Source organism: Oncorhynchus kisutch, linkage group LG8 (genome assembly GCF_002021735.2).
Source record: "Oncorhynchus kisutch isolate 150728-3 linkage group LG8, Okis_V2, whole genome shotgun sequence".
Taxonomy (NCBI): Eukaryota; Metazoa; Chordata; class Actinopteri; order Salmoniformes; family Salmonidae; genus Oncorhynchus; species Oncorhynchus kisutch.
This window is the reverse complement of record NC_034181.2, coordinates 52,902,052-52,920,303: the sequence shown is the minus strand read 5'-3', so window position 1 is coordinate 52,920,303 and position 18,252 is coordinate 52,902,052. Positions and strand designations below refer to the sequence as shown.

At 43.4% G+C, this 18,252-nt stretch overlaps 1 non-coding gene across 1 annotated transcript; it reads left to right on the top strand.

Moving 5' to 3' along the window:
• Window positions 1-2,961: 2,961 nt before the first annotated feature.
• Window positions 2,962-3,074, top strand: LOC116374892 (U5 spliceosomal RNA). Its single transcript, XR_004210918.1, has one exon. It is a non-coding gene; the product is annotated as a U5 spliceosomal RNA (small nuclear RNA).
• Window positions 3,075-18,252: the final 15,178 nt, after the last annotated feature.

Sequence of the window (18,252 nt, the reverse complement as noted above, 5' to 3'; positions counted from 1 at the left end):
AGCGTCCAAGTTCGACGAGGACCTTTACCCACCGGACAGAGTGAGTTCTTGAACCCTGCACTTGGTTGACTTTTCTTTTTAAGTGTGCAACCATGGCAGAGATTCAAATAATGACTATGAATGTTCGGGGTCTAAGGGACACTGTAAAAAGAACTGCTGTCTTTAGTTCTTTATCAAACATATGTTTTACCTTTTGTTTCTTGCAGGAGGTACATTTAAGGGATGGGTGGGATGTAGAGCAGTTTAAAAAAGAGTGGGAAAAAGGGAAGTCGGTGTGGAGTGTGGGGGTGTCCACTCATCAGGGGTTGGGATTTTGTTTGGGACAAGGGAAGTGAGGGTGGAAGGCACGTAGAATGGTGGGAGGTAGGTAAAGTAAGAATTAGGGTCATTATTATTGTTTTTCGTAAGAGGAAGGGGAGCTAAGAGAGAAGGGAGGTGGAGCAGCTCCAACGTTTACTCGATCTCGAATACGAGGCTGTCAACCTCGGTACTTCAATGGACATTGAGCGCGCTACCAGCCTCAAGGCCTAGCTCAGGAAGGTGCACGAGCGGAATGCCCGTGCATTTCTGCAGCGTGCACACTCTGAGTTATAGAGCAGAATGGGATTGCTCTGCAGTGTTTTTCAAATTAGTTAGGGAAAAGCAGGTAAGACAGGCTTTTTATGGGGTGAGGGACAGACAGGGTAGGGTAGTTAGGGAGCCTGAGCAGATGGTCAGGGTGGCAAATGACCATTTCCCGGAGGTTTTCCAGGAGAGGGTAGTAGAAGAAGAGCAGGGTACCGTGTTCTTAGAACACTTGTCCCGGCGTGTGCAGGAGGACATTAGAAAGGCGATGGAGGCCCCAATAACACTAGAGGAGGTGGAGAGCGCCCTCAAGAGGATGGGGAAAGGGAAGGTGCCTGGGATGGATGGGCTGCCAGCTGAGTTTTTCGTCAAGTTTTGGGTTATTCTTGGACCGGTGGTCCTCGAAGTCCTGACGGACGTTCTCGAGACTGGAGTCCCGGGCAGCTTGATGGCTGTAGGCGTGCTGTCCCCCCTTTACAAGAAAGGAGATGCCTAAGCAACTTTCGGACGTTGACCATGCTGTGTTTAGATTATAAGATACTAGCTAAGGTCATGGCAGACCGTTTGCGCATAGCCCTTCCCTACGTTGTCCATGAGGATCAAACGTGTTGAGTGGAAGGCCGTTCCATTAGGTGAAACCAACTGATCAGGGACTCCATCGCCTGGGTTGAGAATAGAAGTCTACCTCTGATGGTAGCGATGCTTGATCAGGCCAAGTTTTTAATCGCGTCAGTAGGGTTTTTCTTTTCAGGGTGTTGGGTAGGTTAGGATTTAGTGATTGCTTTATAAAGTGGATCAAGATTTTGTATGTGGGTGCAGGGTTAGCATGAACAGCCATCTGGGTGACTTGTTTGGCCACTCTCGTCACTCGTTTTAATGTTCTATATGGATCCCCTGGCAGCTGCCATTAGGGCTGACGCAGGGGTGGAGGGTTTGCTGGTCCCTGGGAGTGGCAGTTTGCGTGTTAAGGACACAGTACGCCTTGCCTTTGTGCAAGGACTCATGCCTGCTAAGGTCTCTGACCATAATTGGAGACTTTACCTGCGCGTCAGGAGCGGTCCTTAACCTCGCCAAGTCGTCTGTTAAGTATTTCGGCAGATGACCGGGCAAGACGGACATGCCCGGGGAACTATCTCTCTGTAATGGGGCCCTGAGAATTCTTGGGGTCCATTTTGAGACCTCCCGCTCTGCAACACTGAACTGGAACACGAGAGTTGCTGATGTACAGAGAAGCTGGCAATGTGGAAGGCCGGATCCTTGTCTTTCTTGGGCAAGGTCCTGGTCCTGAAGATGTATGCACTACCTTCCCTTCTGTACTTGGCATACATCTATCTATTGCCGGCGAGCATGAGGAGGGGGCTATTAAGGCTCGTGTTTCAGTTCATGTGGGGGGGCAGGTATGAGTATGTCGCCAGGGCTTGCATGCTCTCAACAAACTTGGACAGTGGGAGAGGAGTTCCACACTTCCCACTCAAGCTGGACTAAATTTTTGTTTAGTTTTTGTTGAATCACTAATCCAGTGATTCATCCCTCCGGTTATTTCCTGTGGGTGTTCTTTCTCGTACCAGGCGAGAAGCGTAATGGTGCGGTCCAACATGGGTCCTCGGGCTGAACAGCTGCCGTGGCATTTCAGCCATGAGGTCGAAGTGCATCCAGAGGTTGACGTCGCCCGAGTAAGTTTGGATCACAGACACCTGTACGAGAAGGTTAGACGGAGCATTTGTGTGGCCCCTGTTGTGGTCTGGGAGAACATATACAGAAGAACGGGGGTCAGACGCAGGTTGAACAACACAACCCTGTGTTTATGAGCCATAAAAATAGTTTCCATGTACCATAAATTGAGTCAGTTGGAAAATGTATTTGACGTGCTGATTTTTTAACTGTGAAATAGATTATGGTGTATGTTAAGATGTGGTAGAAGAACGTTTTGAAAACCAGTGGCTTTTTTGTAATGAAAACGTTTTGTATGGCTATGTTATAAATGTGTGAATTGTTCACCATTTGGATGTATGAAAGGTAGAAAAAAACGTTGAATCATCATCTGTTCTTATCAATTTAATATCTGAATCTTCCCCCATCGGGGGATTTTTCGAACAGGGAGTCGGAAATGGGGCTTGCTACGTCTGCTCCATGCACCGACCCGGTATTGCAGTACCCCCGTTTCTCTCAATTTTGCTTAAAACATTTATCTTTTAAATTGGCCAGGATTGTGTTTGTGTGTCTCTGTGTCTGTTTTTGACCCCCCAAAAAATATAATCACTTCACCAGGATAGTGAGTGTCTGTCTGTCTGTGACTTTTTACCGACAGCCCTCAAAAACTTGGAAGAGTGGGTTCGGGGACCCCCCGCGATAACCCAGCCTAGAGTGCATCTTGGGCCCCGACCTCTGACTTCCATTCAACTCTGGTTTCTCTTCATTACGCACAAGCCTTTCGCCTTTTACTAAAGACTTCCATGGAGAGGAACACTTCCGAGTTCAACATATTTTTGGAGTTGCTTTGCTCGGTATCTTCTTTCAAGAGAAATCGACAGAGATGACGCCGAGACTTTTTGATCGATCGTTTGACTTCAATCTGGCTGACAGGTATATTTTTCCACTCAAAGTCGTCGCTCGGGCAATTGAGTTCAAGCCCCGACGACTGGTGTATTTGAACAAATAGTCACACTGGGCGTAATGAGCTAGTGACTTTAAACACCTGCCTGTCGACAGGGAAACGTTGGGTGGGGAGGAGCCAACTTTTGCCAAATCGCTGAGATCTGCCGAAACCCCCGGGTGTCCGGCGGGTGCAGGGGTCAATTTGTGGGTTATTGCTTCTCGGCCTTTTGGCTCAGATCAAGTTTGGTACCGCGGTGCTGAAACTCCTGAGTCAAGAGCCAAAGGCCGTAAGGCGGTAAAGCCTCTGTTGGAATCGGTGTGAGTTTCCCAACTATTTTCTTTTGCTCAAGCACGCCATTCTCCAGGAGGAAATGTCACGTAATAGACCTAGCAGGTTGGTCCCCGGGATCGGACAGGCAAGCACCGTTCGTTTTGCATGGAGGAATAAAGACATGGAGCCATTTGGAAGAGACGTCTTTTGTCTCCAGGGTAACCCGATGGAAGCAGCATTTGACGTGGCCTTTTACACGGAGGAAAAACACAACAAGATAATGAGGGAAGTGGGAGATGGAAGACCGATGTGCTATTATGAAGTATCTAGTCTGGCAATGAACAGTTTCCAGGTGGTGACTGTTGACATGTTTTATCCACACTTCAATGACGAGGAGGTGAGGGCCTTTCTGGGGAGATATATGGATAATGTCTCCTCAGCGAGGTACCTACAGGACTCCCTGGGGTTTTGGAATGGAAGGGAGAGGTTTCCAGGCCATCCTCAGGGAGGATCCAAAGGGATTGGGTGGTTACCTTCCTCCTCCTGCTATGTTCTCCATGGGGGCTGACAGGGGGACGTTATTTTATGCCCGTCAGCCTCCATTCTGAAAGTGTTGTATGGCCTACGGCCACATCTTGGCCTCGTGCAGCACAAGAAGGTGTAGATTCTGTGGATCAGAGAAGCATGAGGGAAAGGACTGCGACGAGCCCAAGGGGTGCCATGGGTGTGGCTCATCAGCACACCTGTGGCGGGACTGCCCAGCTCATCAGAGATCATACGCGTCTGCAGCTGTAGGGGAGTGGGAACAGGGGATCGGGGAAGAGGAAGAGAACCAGACACAAGCACAGGCCCAGAGAGAACAGCTGCTCAAATTGTCGCACTGGGCGTAAAGAGATAGTCACTTAAAGACGCATTGGCGACTTAAAAAAATACACTTCCCTGTCGCCAGGGAAACGTTGGGTGGGGAGGAGCCAACTTTTGCCAAACCGCTGAGATCTGCCGAGACCATGCACACGCACTTGAGAACCTACCAAGGCCTCTTCCGGAGGCTTCTCCGAGAAAGGCGCCGGGTGATGTGTCAGAGCCCTACGCTTTAGGGAATCCGGTGGCAGGAACCTCAGCTCAACCAGAACAGGTGGCAACAGAGGAATCTTCTCAGGAGATAATAATATCAGATACCCCAGTGGAAAGTAGAGTACAGTGGGGTGAAACAGAAGAGGATAAAGAGATGGATTGGAAAACAGTAGAGGGGAAGAGAACAGCAAAAAGGACAGAGGAGAGGCTGGACAACGAGAAAAAAAAACAAGTAATAGAGACATTCAGCAGGTTCTACGCTCTGGAGAACAAGGAGCCGGGAGAGCAAGGAGCTCCAAGTCCTGAGCCGCAGGAGAGCCTCCACCAGTGCCGTTGGTTGAACCTTCAGCGGGGATTCCCAGCCAGAGTTCGTGAGTGGCTCTATGATGGACAGATTGAAGTCAACAACACTGTTTCTGATAAAGGGGAAAAGAGACGGAACATAAAAGAAAATCATGTTTTATGTCCTGTCAGTTAATGCCAGGGGATTGAGAGACACTGTCAAGAGGACATCTTCGTTTTTTTCCTTAAAGGCATTGGACTTCCAAGTGTGCTTCCTTCAGGAGTGTCACCTGAAGAACGCAGAGGACATCAAAAGGTTCAGCAAGGACTGGAAGGCAGGTGCTTCAGTATGGAGCATAGGCAACGTGCACTCGGATGGGGTGGGGATAATATTTAAGGATACTGGGTTTGTAATTGAGGAGGAAATAATTATTATTCCAGGGAGGCTTGTATACGTAGATGGCAGGCTGAACAACAACAAGCTGTGCCTAGTAAATGTGTACGCTCCTGCATTAAAAGGGGAAAGGTTCGATTTCTTTAAGCATTTACCCAATGTTCTGTGCACAAACCACATAGTGATAATGGGGGGGATTTCAACAGATACTTGGAGAGGGAATATGATTTTACTGCACAATATTTAAAAAATGTTTTGGGTGACTACAACTTGGCAGATATATAGGAGACATAATAAAAAAGGTATTGGACACACATGGAGAAAATCAAGAGGAGCAATCAAACGATTAGATTCTGTTTGTATCCAAGACCATCCAAAGCTTGAGTTTCTTCATATATCCAAACTGGTTTTCAGACCACGACACAATTGGGGCTTCTTGTGAAATTAAAGGGGTGGAGATAGGAAGAGGATTTTGGAAGTTAAACATGAAGAAGCTGGAATGTGCGGAATTTAGAGCTGTCTTTACAACCTTTTATAATTCATGGAGGGATATGAAATGGGCATTTGAAAACACAGCTGAATGGTGGGAGGCATTAAACATAAAAATAAGGTATTTTTGTCAAATTTATAGCAAAAGGGAAAAAAAGGAAGAGCGGCATCTCGAGAAAGAACTGCAAGATGAATTACAGGCTATACATTCTGAAATAAATGGGGAAGCAGGTGTGCAGGGAGGAATACAGAATCCAAAAGAAAATAGAACACAACATTGAAACTAAGGTCAGAAACTTTACATTTTTGGCCAAAATAACAGAAAAAGACCTAGATGAAAAATGTTCCAAGTGTTTTTTTCAGAGTGTTAAAGAAAAACAAAGAAAGTGTGTAATTTCCCAAATTAGAAACAGGTAAGGGGAAAGTTACCAAAAAATAAGATATAATGACGCATGCTCCGGAGTTCTATCAGGCTTTGTTTAAGAAGGGGGAATTGGATAATGCAAGAGTGGAGGAATTATTAAATAATGAAGAAAGAGACAATTTAGAAAGGGAAGTATCCAAAAAGGAAATTAGAGGAGGAATTGAAATCTCTAAACACCTGGGAGTGATGGATTACCAAAATACATTTATTGTTGTTTTTGGGGAATCCTTGGTGAGGATTTACTGGAGGTGTATAAAGAGATCTTGGTAGAGGGGATGATGCCGAAATCTATGAGGTCTGGTGTAATAAGCTTAATATACAAGAAGGGAGAAAAATAGTCCCATTTCTTTGCTAAATTTGGACAATAAAAATATGGGGAAAGTAATAACAAATAGACTGAAATAGGTGATGCCTGGTTAATGAAGACCAGACATGCGGTGTTATGAATAGATCCGCAACATACAACCTACAGTTAACCAGGGATGTGATCGTTTGGGCCAAAGACAGAAACCTACCTTTGTGTGTGTTGAATGTTGATCAGGAGAATGAATTTGACAGGGTCAGTCATGACTTCCTGTTCTCAATTCTAGAAAGAATGAATTGTGGTATGATTTTTGTTAATTGGATTAAGACAATGTATAATAAGGCATACAGTAGAGTGCAAATCAACGGGTTTCTCAGCAAACCGGTACTTCAAGAAGGTGGGGTGAGACAGGGGTACACATTGTCACCACCGCTGAACCACTAGAGAATTTGATGAAGAACGATACATGTATAGACGGGGTGCATATCCCAGGGAGTAACTGAGAAAGGGTTAAAATTGCCCAGTATGCAGATGACACCACTTTGTTCCTATGCTCTGACCGGGCGATAGGCGATCGTACTGTTGAAAACTTATGGAGAAGCAAAAATGTATTTGGGAAATTCCTCTATGATGTACTGTGGTGCAGGGCAAGGGAGGAATAACTTTCTGCAAAGATGGGCAAAAAAATATTAGGGGTGTATTTCTTTCAAAGGGATGGGATAAAGGAAAATTGCGAAGGAAAGATTGAAAAACTAAAGGTAAAACTCAATATGTGGAAAAGATTATGGTAATAAAGGCAGTTATATTACCAACTTTAATCTACTGGTGTTCCCAGTCAATGCCAGGAGTATAATCTTGTGACAAGGTTGATATTTTCATTTATATGGGGTGGCTCATATGAAAGTGTAAAGAGAGAGATGATGTATGGGAAAGTATCAAAGACATCCCATGTCTGTCGGTGAAACTGGATTGTCTTTTCCTCATTCAGGTATCAAAATTCCAGTGGGGTACACATCACTAAGTTGACTGTGCCTTTAAACAGGTTGGAAAGTTCCAGAAAATGATATCATGGCTTTAGAAGCTTCTGATAGGCTAATTAACAACATTTGAGTCAATTGGAGGTGTACCTGTGGAGGTATCACGTTCATCTGTACAAACAATAGAATGCAAGTATAAACACCATGGGACCACGCAGCCGTCATACCGCTCAGGAAGGAGATGTGTTCTGTCTCCTAGAGATGAAGTGCAAATTAATCCCAGAACAACAGCAAAGGACCTTGTGAAGCTGCTGGAGGAAACAGGTACAAAAGTAATGTTGTCCACAGTAAAACGAGTCCTATATTGACATAGTCTGAAAAGCCACTCAGCAAGGAAGAAGCCATAAAAAAAGCCAGAGTACGGTTTGCAACTGCACATGGGGACAAAGATTGTACTTTTTGGAGAAATATTCTCTGGTCTGATGACACAAAAATTGAACTGGCCATAATGACCATCATTATGTTTGGAGGAAAAAGGGGCATGCTTGCAAGCCGAAGAACACCATTGCAGAGATCCAACTTTCTGAGCTTGTTAAAGTGCTCTACAAATGTGCTCTTCAGACATAGCAGCAAAAACAAATGGGTTGACACAGAAAGAAAAAGCAACATGATATAAACAAAGAAAATGAAATGAAGAAGGAATAAAGAAGAGATTTAAATTAATGGGAGCTTAACAAGCCTAGGTAACAGATGAGAAAGTTTGGCTTTGAGGAAGAGGCTGGGTAGCGTGGTAGCTGGGTAGCGTGGCAAAGTGGTCTAAGGTGCTGGATTTAGGCTCAAGTCTCTCTGGAGGATTGGCTCTGCATCACAAACACTACCATCTTTGATGTTGCCATTGTTTGTGCAAGGCTGAAGTGTGGGTCTCTCTTTAATCAATCCATACTTTTGCAGCGTCTCTATATTCTTACAATGGAAATAAGAAATGTTGTGTGGAGTCGAACCCACGAGCGCAGAATACATTGAATTAGCATGACGTTGCCTTAACTACCTCGGCCTGTGTTATAGTGGTGGCCCCTCCTACCAGATTTCGGAATTTCTTAAAGTGGACCCAAACCACAACCTAACAAAGAAAAAATATTTGATGTATTTCTTTCAAAAAATGTTGACAACACGCAGCTGTGGGTGAAGTTCTCGTTCACGTACCCAAGCATGGCAGAGCGGTCCGCCGCGTACCTGGTGATAATCGGGGACCAACCAGGTTACCATATGGAGTTGTTTAAGGCCCACGATTTCTAAGAGTATACGCAAGAAGTTCCCATGGCTGAACTGTTTCTGCCCCCAGGTGCTTAACCTGTTGAAACTAGGGGGCACTATTTTCATTTTTGGAAAAATAACGTTGCCAAAGTAAACGGGCTATTTTGTCAGGACAAGATGCTAGAATATGCATATAATTTTACAGCTTAGGATAGAAAACACTCACACAATCTTTATGGGACAAAATTAACATTTGCTCTCTAACTGGGAGTCTCGTGAGTGAAAACTTCCAAAGCTCATCAAAGGTAAACGATTTAATTTGATTGCTTTTCTGATTTTCGCTACCAAGCTGCCTGATGCTAGCTAGGCATAATGCTATGCTAGGCTATCGATAAACTTACACAAATGCTTGTCTTGCTTTGGCTGTAAAGCATAATTTCAAAATCTGAGATGACAGGGTGATTAACAAAAGGCTAAGCTGTGTTTCAATATATTTCACTTGTGATTTCATGAATATGAATATTTTCTAGTAATATTTTTTGTCCGTTGCGTTATGCTAATTAGTGTAGTTGATGACAATTCTCCCGGATCCGGGAGAGGGAGTTCCAAGAGAGGGAGTTCCAAGAAGCATCCATGCCTCTCGGCTATGTCGTGCTTGTAACTCTTCAATAACTGGGAATTCATTATACAGGCCGAGGTTGTGAATAGTGGAACTGTGCATTTATATATGGTAAAGTTTGAACCTGTTTGGACACATGACCCGTGGTTGGATGAATGTTCTCCCATAGACATACTGTTGTTTGGATAAATGAGCCGTGGATGGATAAATGGTCCTCGGTTGGAAAAATGAGCCAGGGTTGGATAAATGAGCCCTAGTTGGATAAATGAGCAGTGGTTGGATGACTGTTCCTCAGTTGGATAAATGAGCCCTGGTTAGATAAATGGTCCTCGGTTGGATGAATGAGCCCTGGTTGGATGAATGGTCCGTGGCTGGAAGAATGGTCCTCGGTTGGATAAATGGTCCTCGTTTGGATAACTGAATCCTGGTTGGATGAATGGTCCTCGGTTGGATAAATGAGCTGTGGTTGGATGAATGGTCCTCGGTTGGATAAATGAGCCGTGGTTGGACAAATGGTCCTCGGTTGGATAAATGAGCCCTTGACTGGCCTGATGAACACAGGATGGCCGAGCAGTGATAGTTGTTCCTTTCCATCACTCGTTGTGTTGATTTCATCATGTCCATTTGGTGATGTTTTTTCACTATAGAATCATATTGCAAATGCATGTGCATTGTTGTGCAACTGGTAACCCAAAAATAAAAATATGGTGATTTCATTATGTCCATTTGTTTATGTTTTCTTACTTTTGCAAAGTCACTGTGCATTTGCAATATGGTTCAATGGGCAGGTACCATCACGAATTTGTCATGCTTTAAAAATCCTGCAGGAATGTGAAATTGACTGGCCCGATGAACTCGGGATGGCTGGGCAGTGATTCTGGTTCATCTCCATCGCTCGTTAGGGTTGATTTCAGAATGTCCATTTGGTGATGTTTTTTCACTATAGAATCATATTGCAAATGCACGTGCATTGTTGTGCAACTGGTAACCCCCCCCCAAAAAATATGGTTGTAAATGCATTTACCGGGACTCCTATTGTCCATGCCCGCTATGGGAGTACCCTACTACGGCCCTCTATCCATGGGGGCCGTCCTGAGTGCTTTATGGACTGTTTAAAATAGGCACCTGGTAACCAAAAATAAAAATATGGTTGTAAAATGCATTTACTGGTCATTCTGATATTAATGCCCGCTATGGGAACACAGGATGGCCGGGCAGTGATAGTTGTTCCTTTCCATCACTCGTTGTGTTGATTTCATCATGTCCATTTGGTGATGTTTTTTCACTATAGAATCATATTGCAAGTGCATGTACATTTGCAATATGGTTCAATGGGCATTTACCATAAGAAATTTGACATGCTCAAAAATTCTAAATTGACTGGCCTGATGAACACAGGATGGCCGAGCAGTGATAGTTGTACCTTTCCATCACTTGTGTTGACTTCATCATGTCCATTTGGTGATGTTTTTTCACTATAGAATCATATTGCAAGTGCATGTACATTTGCAATATGGTTCAATGGGCATTTACCATAAGATAATTGACATGCTCAAAAATCCTGCAGAAATGCAAAATTGACTGGCCTGATGAACTCGGGATGGCCTGGCAGTGATGGTTGCTCCTTTCCATCGCTCGTTGTGTTGACTTCATCATGTCCATTTTGTGATGTTTTTTCACTGTTGAATCATATTGCAAATGCACGTGCATTGTTGTGCAACTGGTAACCCCAAAATATGTTTTCTTTCTTTTGCAAAGTCACTGTGCATTTGCAATATGGTTCAATGGGCAGGTAGCATCACAAATTTGTCATGCCATAAAAATCCTGCAGGAATGTGAAATTGACTGGCCCGATGAACTCGGGATGGCTGGGCAGTGATTCTGGTTCATCTCAGTCGCTCGTTAGGGTTGATTTCAGAATGTCACTTTGGTGATGGTACCTCACTGTTTAAACATATTGCAAATGGACAAGAGTCACCAGCAAGTCACCGTCCATCAGTCAATTAGAAATCATTCTGACACCAAACTGATACAAACTGACACCAAACCCACTTTTTCCAACTCGTTTAGTAGCCAACTATCACATACTTCAGAGCTGGCCCAGAATTCACAACGCCTTCGGTTCAAACATAAAACACATAGTTACGTTCTAGCTGCGGGTCCATTTCTTATGTTATGTGTAGGCCTAGCTGAGGCAACCCCGAATCCCAAGTTTCGGCTCGATCGGTCATTTGGTGCCCGAGCAAAACCCTAATTGGTGCTGAAAATCCACTTTTTTCCATGACTTGCTACGGGGTCCTTGAATGAGCTATCGGACAGAAACGTTGGGGTCCGTCTCTATGGGCCGAGACGGTCGCAATGCACCTAGTCTTGTGTCTCTGAGACTTTTCTAAATGTCGTCATTTTCGTAATGGTCCAAATTAATTGAAGTCATTGCAAATGTACGAGGCTGTTTCTCGGTCCGAGAACCTTCTAGAGCCACCTAACTCACCACGCACTATCGACCAGAGGTCTAGAACAGGATTCTAAAGTTTCGGAACTCTAGGTCTGACGGTTCTTTTTTAGCTCGAACAAAGCTAACTATTGCAGTCACTGTCTGTCTCTACGCACCCCAATACGTCCCTCCATCCAAGTTGTGTTTTAGTGTTATTTATTTTTCCTTTGAAATTTTATAGGATAAATGACTGATTTACAGTTCATGGGGGTTGCCTAATCACATATATGAAGTTTTGGAAAGATCTGACTTTTTTAACCCCTCGAAACAGCCCCTGAGACACCAATTATGACACTTCCGGTTGGCACAGGAAGCTATAAGTCAACACATATCCTCACTGGGGTATGCTTTTACAGAATCCTGAGTTTTAAGTCCTTACGTTAAGAATTGACTGATTTACACAGGGTTGAATGCACTATGTCTATCAAACTGCAGGCAGGGTATGGATGAACACTTTTAGGGTGATTTTAACCACTTCCGGTTGGTCCAGGAAGCTTAGAATCAACACAGGTAGACCTCGTAGTGGCCTGATGGACTGTCATCGAAGACAGGTTCATACGACATTCATAACCCACATAGGCTTCAGGTTGAATTTAGGGGTGCAGGCAATGTATTCCTATGGGGAGAGAAGTCAATGCAAACTCTTTGAAGTAAACACCTTCTTTTAACTATTAAGGGTTAATGCCACACGGTCAAGGTTAGGCTTGCACGGATCGTTAGGACCTTAGGAACGTACTTCAGGTCGAATTGTGCTTCTCACCCTAACGGTTCTCTCACTGTCACCCAAAAGCAAATGACGTTGTGGGGCAGGCTTCATTTTGGGCCTACTTTTCTAATGGTCGCTGCGCTTAGACCGAGCGAGCTACGGTCAAGCGGGATATCTTGTTGAACTCGGCACGGCCTAGAGATTATGTTTATGCCATTGCCTGCTCTCTGTGTCTTTGAGCACTGCACTTTATCACTCCATCCTTGCTGTGTGTGTGTGAGAGAGCTTTTCTTTGACATCTGCTGGGAGAAATGACTGATTTACAGTTTAGGAGGGTTACCTAGTCACACATATGAAGTTTTCGAGAGATGTGAATTTTCTAACCCTTCAAAACAGACAGTGTGACCCAATTAAAGGCACTTCCGGTTGGCACAGGAAGCTATAAGTAAACACATGTCTTGATTGACATAGACACTTACAGAATCCTGAGTTTTAAGTCTTTAAGTTAAGAAGTGACTGATCTACGATCTACACAGGGTTGAATGTAGTCATTTTCACCTTTGAAGGTTATGTACATCAAAACACCTTTTGGGTCAATTTAACCACTTCCGTTTGCTCCAGGAAGCTTATAATCGACACAGGTAGACCTCATAGTGGTCTGATGGACTGTCATAGAAGACAGGTTCATTAGGCATTCATAACCCACATAGGCTTCAGGTTGAATTTAGAGGTGCAGGCAATGTATTCCTAAGGGGAGAGAAGTCAATGCAAACTGTTTGATGTAAACACCTTCTTTTAACTGTTAAGGGTTAATGCCACATGGTCAAGGTTAGGATTGCACGGATCGGGAGGACCTCAGGTACGTTCTTGAGGTCGAATTGTGCTTCTCACCTTAACGGTTCTCTCACTGTCACCCAAAAGCAAATGACGTTGTGGGGCAGGCTTCATTTTGGGCCTACTTTTCTAATGGTCGCTGTGCTTAGACCGAGCGAGCTACGGTCAAGCGGGGCATCTTGTTGAACTCGGCACGGCCTAGAGAATATGGAAATGCCATTGTAGGCTTTGTGTGTCTTTAAGCACCGGACTTTGTCACTCCATCCTTGCTGTGTGTGTGTGTGTGTGAGAGAGAGCTTTTCTTTGACATCTGGTGGGAGAAATGACTGACTTACAGTTTATGGGGGTTACCTAATCACACATATGAAGTTTTGAAAAGATCTGACCTTTTTAACCCTTGGAAACTGCCACTGTGACACCATTTAAGGCACTTCTGGTTGGCACAGGGAGCTATAAATAAACTCATATCCTGATTGGGGTATGCCTTTACATAATCCTGAGTTTTAAGTCTTTACGTTAAAACCTGTTAAGGCTATGGCAGAATACTGCCCCCTTTGGAGGAATGCGTGCCCATAGTAAACTGACAAAAAATCTGTCAAAAATTGCTAATATATGCATATAATAAATATTATTGAATAGAAAACACTCTAAAGCTTCTAAAACCGTTCAAATTATGTCTGTATGTAAAGCAGAACTCACAGGGCAGCCATTCTTCCAAACTCTCCCTGTCAGCAGTAAAGTTGGGCCAACTTTGACGTCTTTTCGTTTTTTATTCTTAGCCAAACGTGATGAACAAAACGGAGCGATTTCTCCTACACAAATTAGCTTCTGCTATCTAACAGAGTCTCCTCATTGAAAACATCTGAAGTTCTTCAAAGGTAAATTATTTGATTTGAATGCTTTTCTTGTTTTTGTGAAAATGTTGCCTGCTGAATGCTAGGCTTAATGCTATGCTAGCTATCAATACTCTTACACAAATGCTTGTGTAGCTATGGTTGAAAAGCATATTTTGAAAATCTGAGATGACAGTGTTGTTAACAAAAGGCTAAGCTTGTGAATGAATATATTTCTTTAATTTCATTTGCGATTTTCATGAATAGTTAATGTTGCGTTATGGTAATGAGCTTTAGGCTATGATTACGCCCTCGGATACGGGATTGCTCAATGCAAGAAGTTAAGTGAATGGGTGAAATGTCCAAGAGGGTTTGTGAATATTCAACTAATATGGATCTTGGCTTGGGAATCATCTGTCTAGGGTGAGGAAATACTTTACTCAGATGAAAACATAAATAGGATCTCCCAGGGTCTGACGTGGGACTGTGAATAGTTGCCACTTGTCACTGCTCGTACATGGGCTGCTCGCACTTAGGAGTTTCATAATTGGGAGCAGTTCTAAGACTTGTCTTCTCAACCGGTTTCTTTATGTTATTCGATGCAATGTTTGTTGATTTCAACCCCCGGTTGGATTTGCAATACCACAGACGCACAGAGTCGGTTTTAAGTAGAAACTTGGGTTTCCCCAAACCGTGCACCTTGGTCCAGTTTACCACCAGTACCATAGGCGCCACGACATTCACAGTGATACACAACAGGTTGATGTTAAGACTCTACAAAAACAAACATGTCTTCTGAACCGGTTTTCTTGATGTGTAATTCTATGAAATGTTTGTTGATTTCGACCCCCCAGTCACATTTATGATACCACAGACGCACAGATTCTGTGTTGTCAAGTAGAAACATGGTTTTCAATTTACCACCAGTTCCATCTGCATCGAGACCTCCAAAGGTACGCCCGCGGCGTCGTCGGTGAGCTCAATGATCTTGGATGCAGACATGGTTGTCGTCCGTCCGATGATGAGCCCCGAACACGGCATGCCTCCCGGTTCGAATTGTGAGGAATAGTGAGCCGAGAGGTACAACCCCAATGTCAGTGAGTAGTGACCCGTGTAATAGACTGCTTGTATCTGCCTTTATTGGTAGACGTGGAAAGACAGGGGTGTTGTTAGTGAAAGAAAGTTATAGGGAGTCTATCTGACTGATGTCCATTCCATGTGACGGACTACCCTTCCTTGCTAATGGAAAAGGTAACTCAAGGACTGTCCATTGGCTCAGCAGGGTCATAGATGCACACCCAAACTGCTCTTTTTGGACTTTCTGCATGGTATCGATAGGTCAACATCATCATGTCGCAGGTCAACAGTTGTAATGCAAAACATAGTTTTTTTTAATTCCGCGACCGGACAAATGAGTTGTGGCCGGATGAATGAATGGTCCCTGCAAATAGGCTCTGGTTGGATAATAAACGCTTTGAGGTGTTAGGGACGAGATATGGAATCTTGTTGGGGTGAAACACAAAGTCACAATTGCAAATAAAAGGTCAGAGTCTGGATTCTGTACATGTACATGTGGCCTAGCCAGTCTCCAGATTTCAACCCCAGAGAAAATCTTTGGTGGGAGTTTAAAGTCCGTGTTGCCCAGCAACAGCCCCAAACCATCACTGCTCTAGAGGAGATCTGCATGGAGGAATGGGCCAAAATACCAGCAGCAGTGTGTGAAAACCTTGTGAAGACTTTAAGAAAACGTTTGACCTCTGTCATTGCCAACAAAGGGTATATAACAAAGTATTGAGATACACTTTTGTTATTGACCAAATACTTATTTTCCACCATAATTTGCAAATAAATTCATTAAAAATCCTACAATGTGATTTTCTGGATTTTTTCTCTCGCATCTTGTCTGTCATAGTTGAAATGTACCTATGATGAAAATTACAGGCCTCTCAACTTTTTAAGTGGGAGAACTTGCACAATTGGTGGCTGACTAAATACTTTTTTGCCCCACTGTAAATCACCAGTTTATAAATGCGCTAGGGTTGGACAACTGAATGTTCTAGGTGGTTTGCGCTCAAAGTAGAATTGAGGAAGGATAAATGCTGTATAAAATAAATGTCCTTTGTGCTCTTCTAGTCTCGCTGAAATAACTACCGCTGTAGTCATGTCTCTCTCCTCCAACAAACACACCGGTCTTCTCTCAAACTCAGGATCGTCGACAGAATCACATTCGACTCGAAACGTCTTTGGGTACAAAGTAAAAGATAAACGGTACAAGGTACAGTGTAACTGCAAGGACCTGGGCACTATCAAGAATGCCCTGGACAACTGACCGTTTTTTGATATGTTGGATAAGAAGGATGAGGGTAGCATTCGGATTCTGAGATGCCCAACCTTTTGTGGCTGCCTCACAACTTTCCCTGTAATCTTATGCCTGATATGAAGGTAGACAATGAACTTTGCCTCATTGTGGAACCTACGTCTACTCCCCAACCAAACTATCCAGCGAGAAGCATAAAGCTTCAAAATGAAATCTTTGCTATACGGATAGATTTAAGGTACGGCTCTGCAGTGGTTCGTCTACTCAATGTTCGAATGACGGGTATAAAGAACCAGTGTATCTTTAATTATATGTAGAACATGTATCTTTCGTCAAAGTTTATGATGAGTATTTCTGTTATCTGGCGAAGCTATCTATAATTCCTCCGGATATTGGAGGCATTTCTGAACATGGAGTCAATGTAAACCGAGATTTGTGGATATAAATATGCATATTATCGAACAAAACATATGAGTGTCATCTGATGAAGATTGTCAAAAGGTTAGTGATTCATTTTATCTCTAATTCGGCTTTTGTGACTATCTTTGGCAGGAAAAAATGGCTGTGTTTTTCTTTTGATTGGCTGGTGGTTTTCGCTGTAAAACATTAAAAAAATCGGACATGATGGGTAGATTAGCAAGATGTTTATCTTTCATTTGCTGTATGTGCATTTGCTGTTAATGTGTGAAAGTAAAATTTTTCTAAAGAATATTTTCGAATTCCCCGCGCCACCTTTTCAGCTGAATGGGGGGGGGGGAGTTCCCCTCGGGGAAAGCCCTGTTTAAAACAGGTTTAACTTCTTCTAACTAGGGGGCAGTATTTTCATTTTTGGATGAAAAACGTTCCCGTTTTAAACAATATATTTTTTGACACGAAAAGATGCTCGACTATGCATATAATTGACAGCTTTGGATAGAAAACACTCTGACGTTTCCAAAACTGCAAAGATATTGTCTGTGAGTGCAACAGAACTGATGTTACAGGCGAAACCCAGATAAAAATCCAATCAGGAAGTGACGCATTTTTGAAACTGCCTCATGCCAATGACTCCTTATATGGCTGTGAATGAGCTATGAATGAGCTTATGTTTTCTACGTATTCCCCAAGGTGTCTACAGCATTGTGACGTCTTTTTACGCATTTATGTTGAAGAATAGCCGTAAGGGACCACATTTAGCAAGTGGTCACATGGTGGTTCCCGCAGAAAATTTTGCGTAAAGTACACAAGTAGCCATTTTTCCAATCGCTTCTTATGAGAAACCAATTGCACCGTGTCGTGGTCATTTCCTGTATTTACCAAATCATGAGAGCAAACCACACATAACTCAGAGTTAGTTATCACAAAGTCCATCTTTAATTATATGAGCTCCATCACAACCCTGTGTCTCTCAGATCAATTCAGTGTCTATAAATGAATTCTCTGAGAGTCCCTTACACATTGCAACTGAGATCCTTTATAGCAAATACACACATAGCCAGACAGCATTGGCCATAATTTATCGTTCAGCTTTGTCTCCTAAACTATGTTCTTTTCTCAAACTCAGAACCTAAACAAATCCTCACATCAACAGGCATATATCAAATCCATCCTATCTTGACAAGATCACAGAGACACATTGACTGGCACACAGACATTGTGGAGCCAAGAGATACACGCTGTCGATTTTGTGGAGCTAATTTGGAAAAAGGTTTGGCGTTGTAGTGACCACATTTTCCGGTCGATTTCTCAGCCAAACGTGAAGAACAAATGGGAGCTATTTCGCCTACAAAAATAGTATTTTTGGAAAAAAGGAACATTTGCTATCCAACTGGGAGTCTCCTG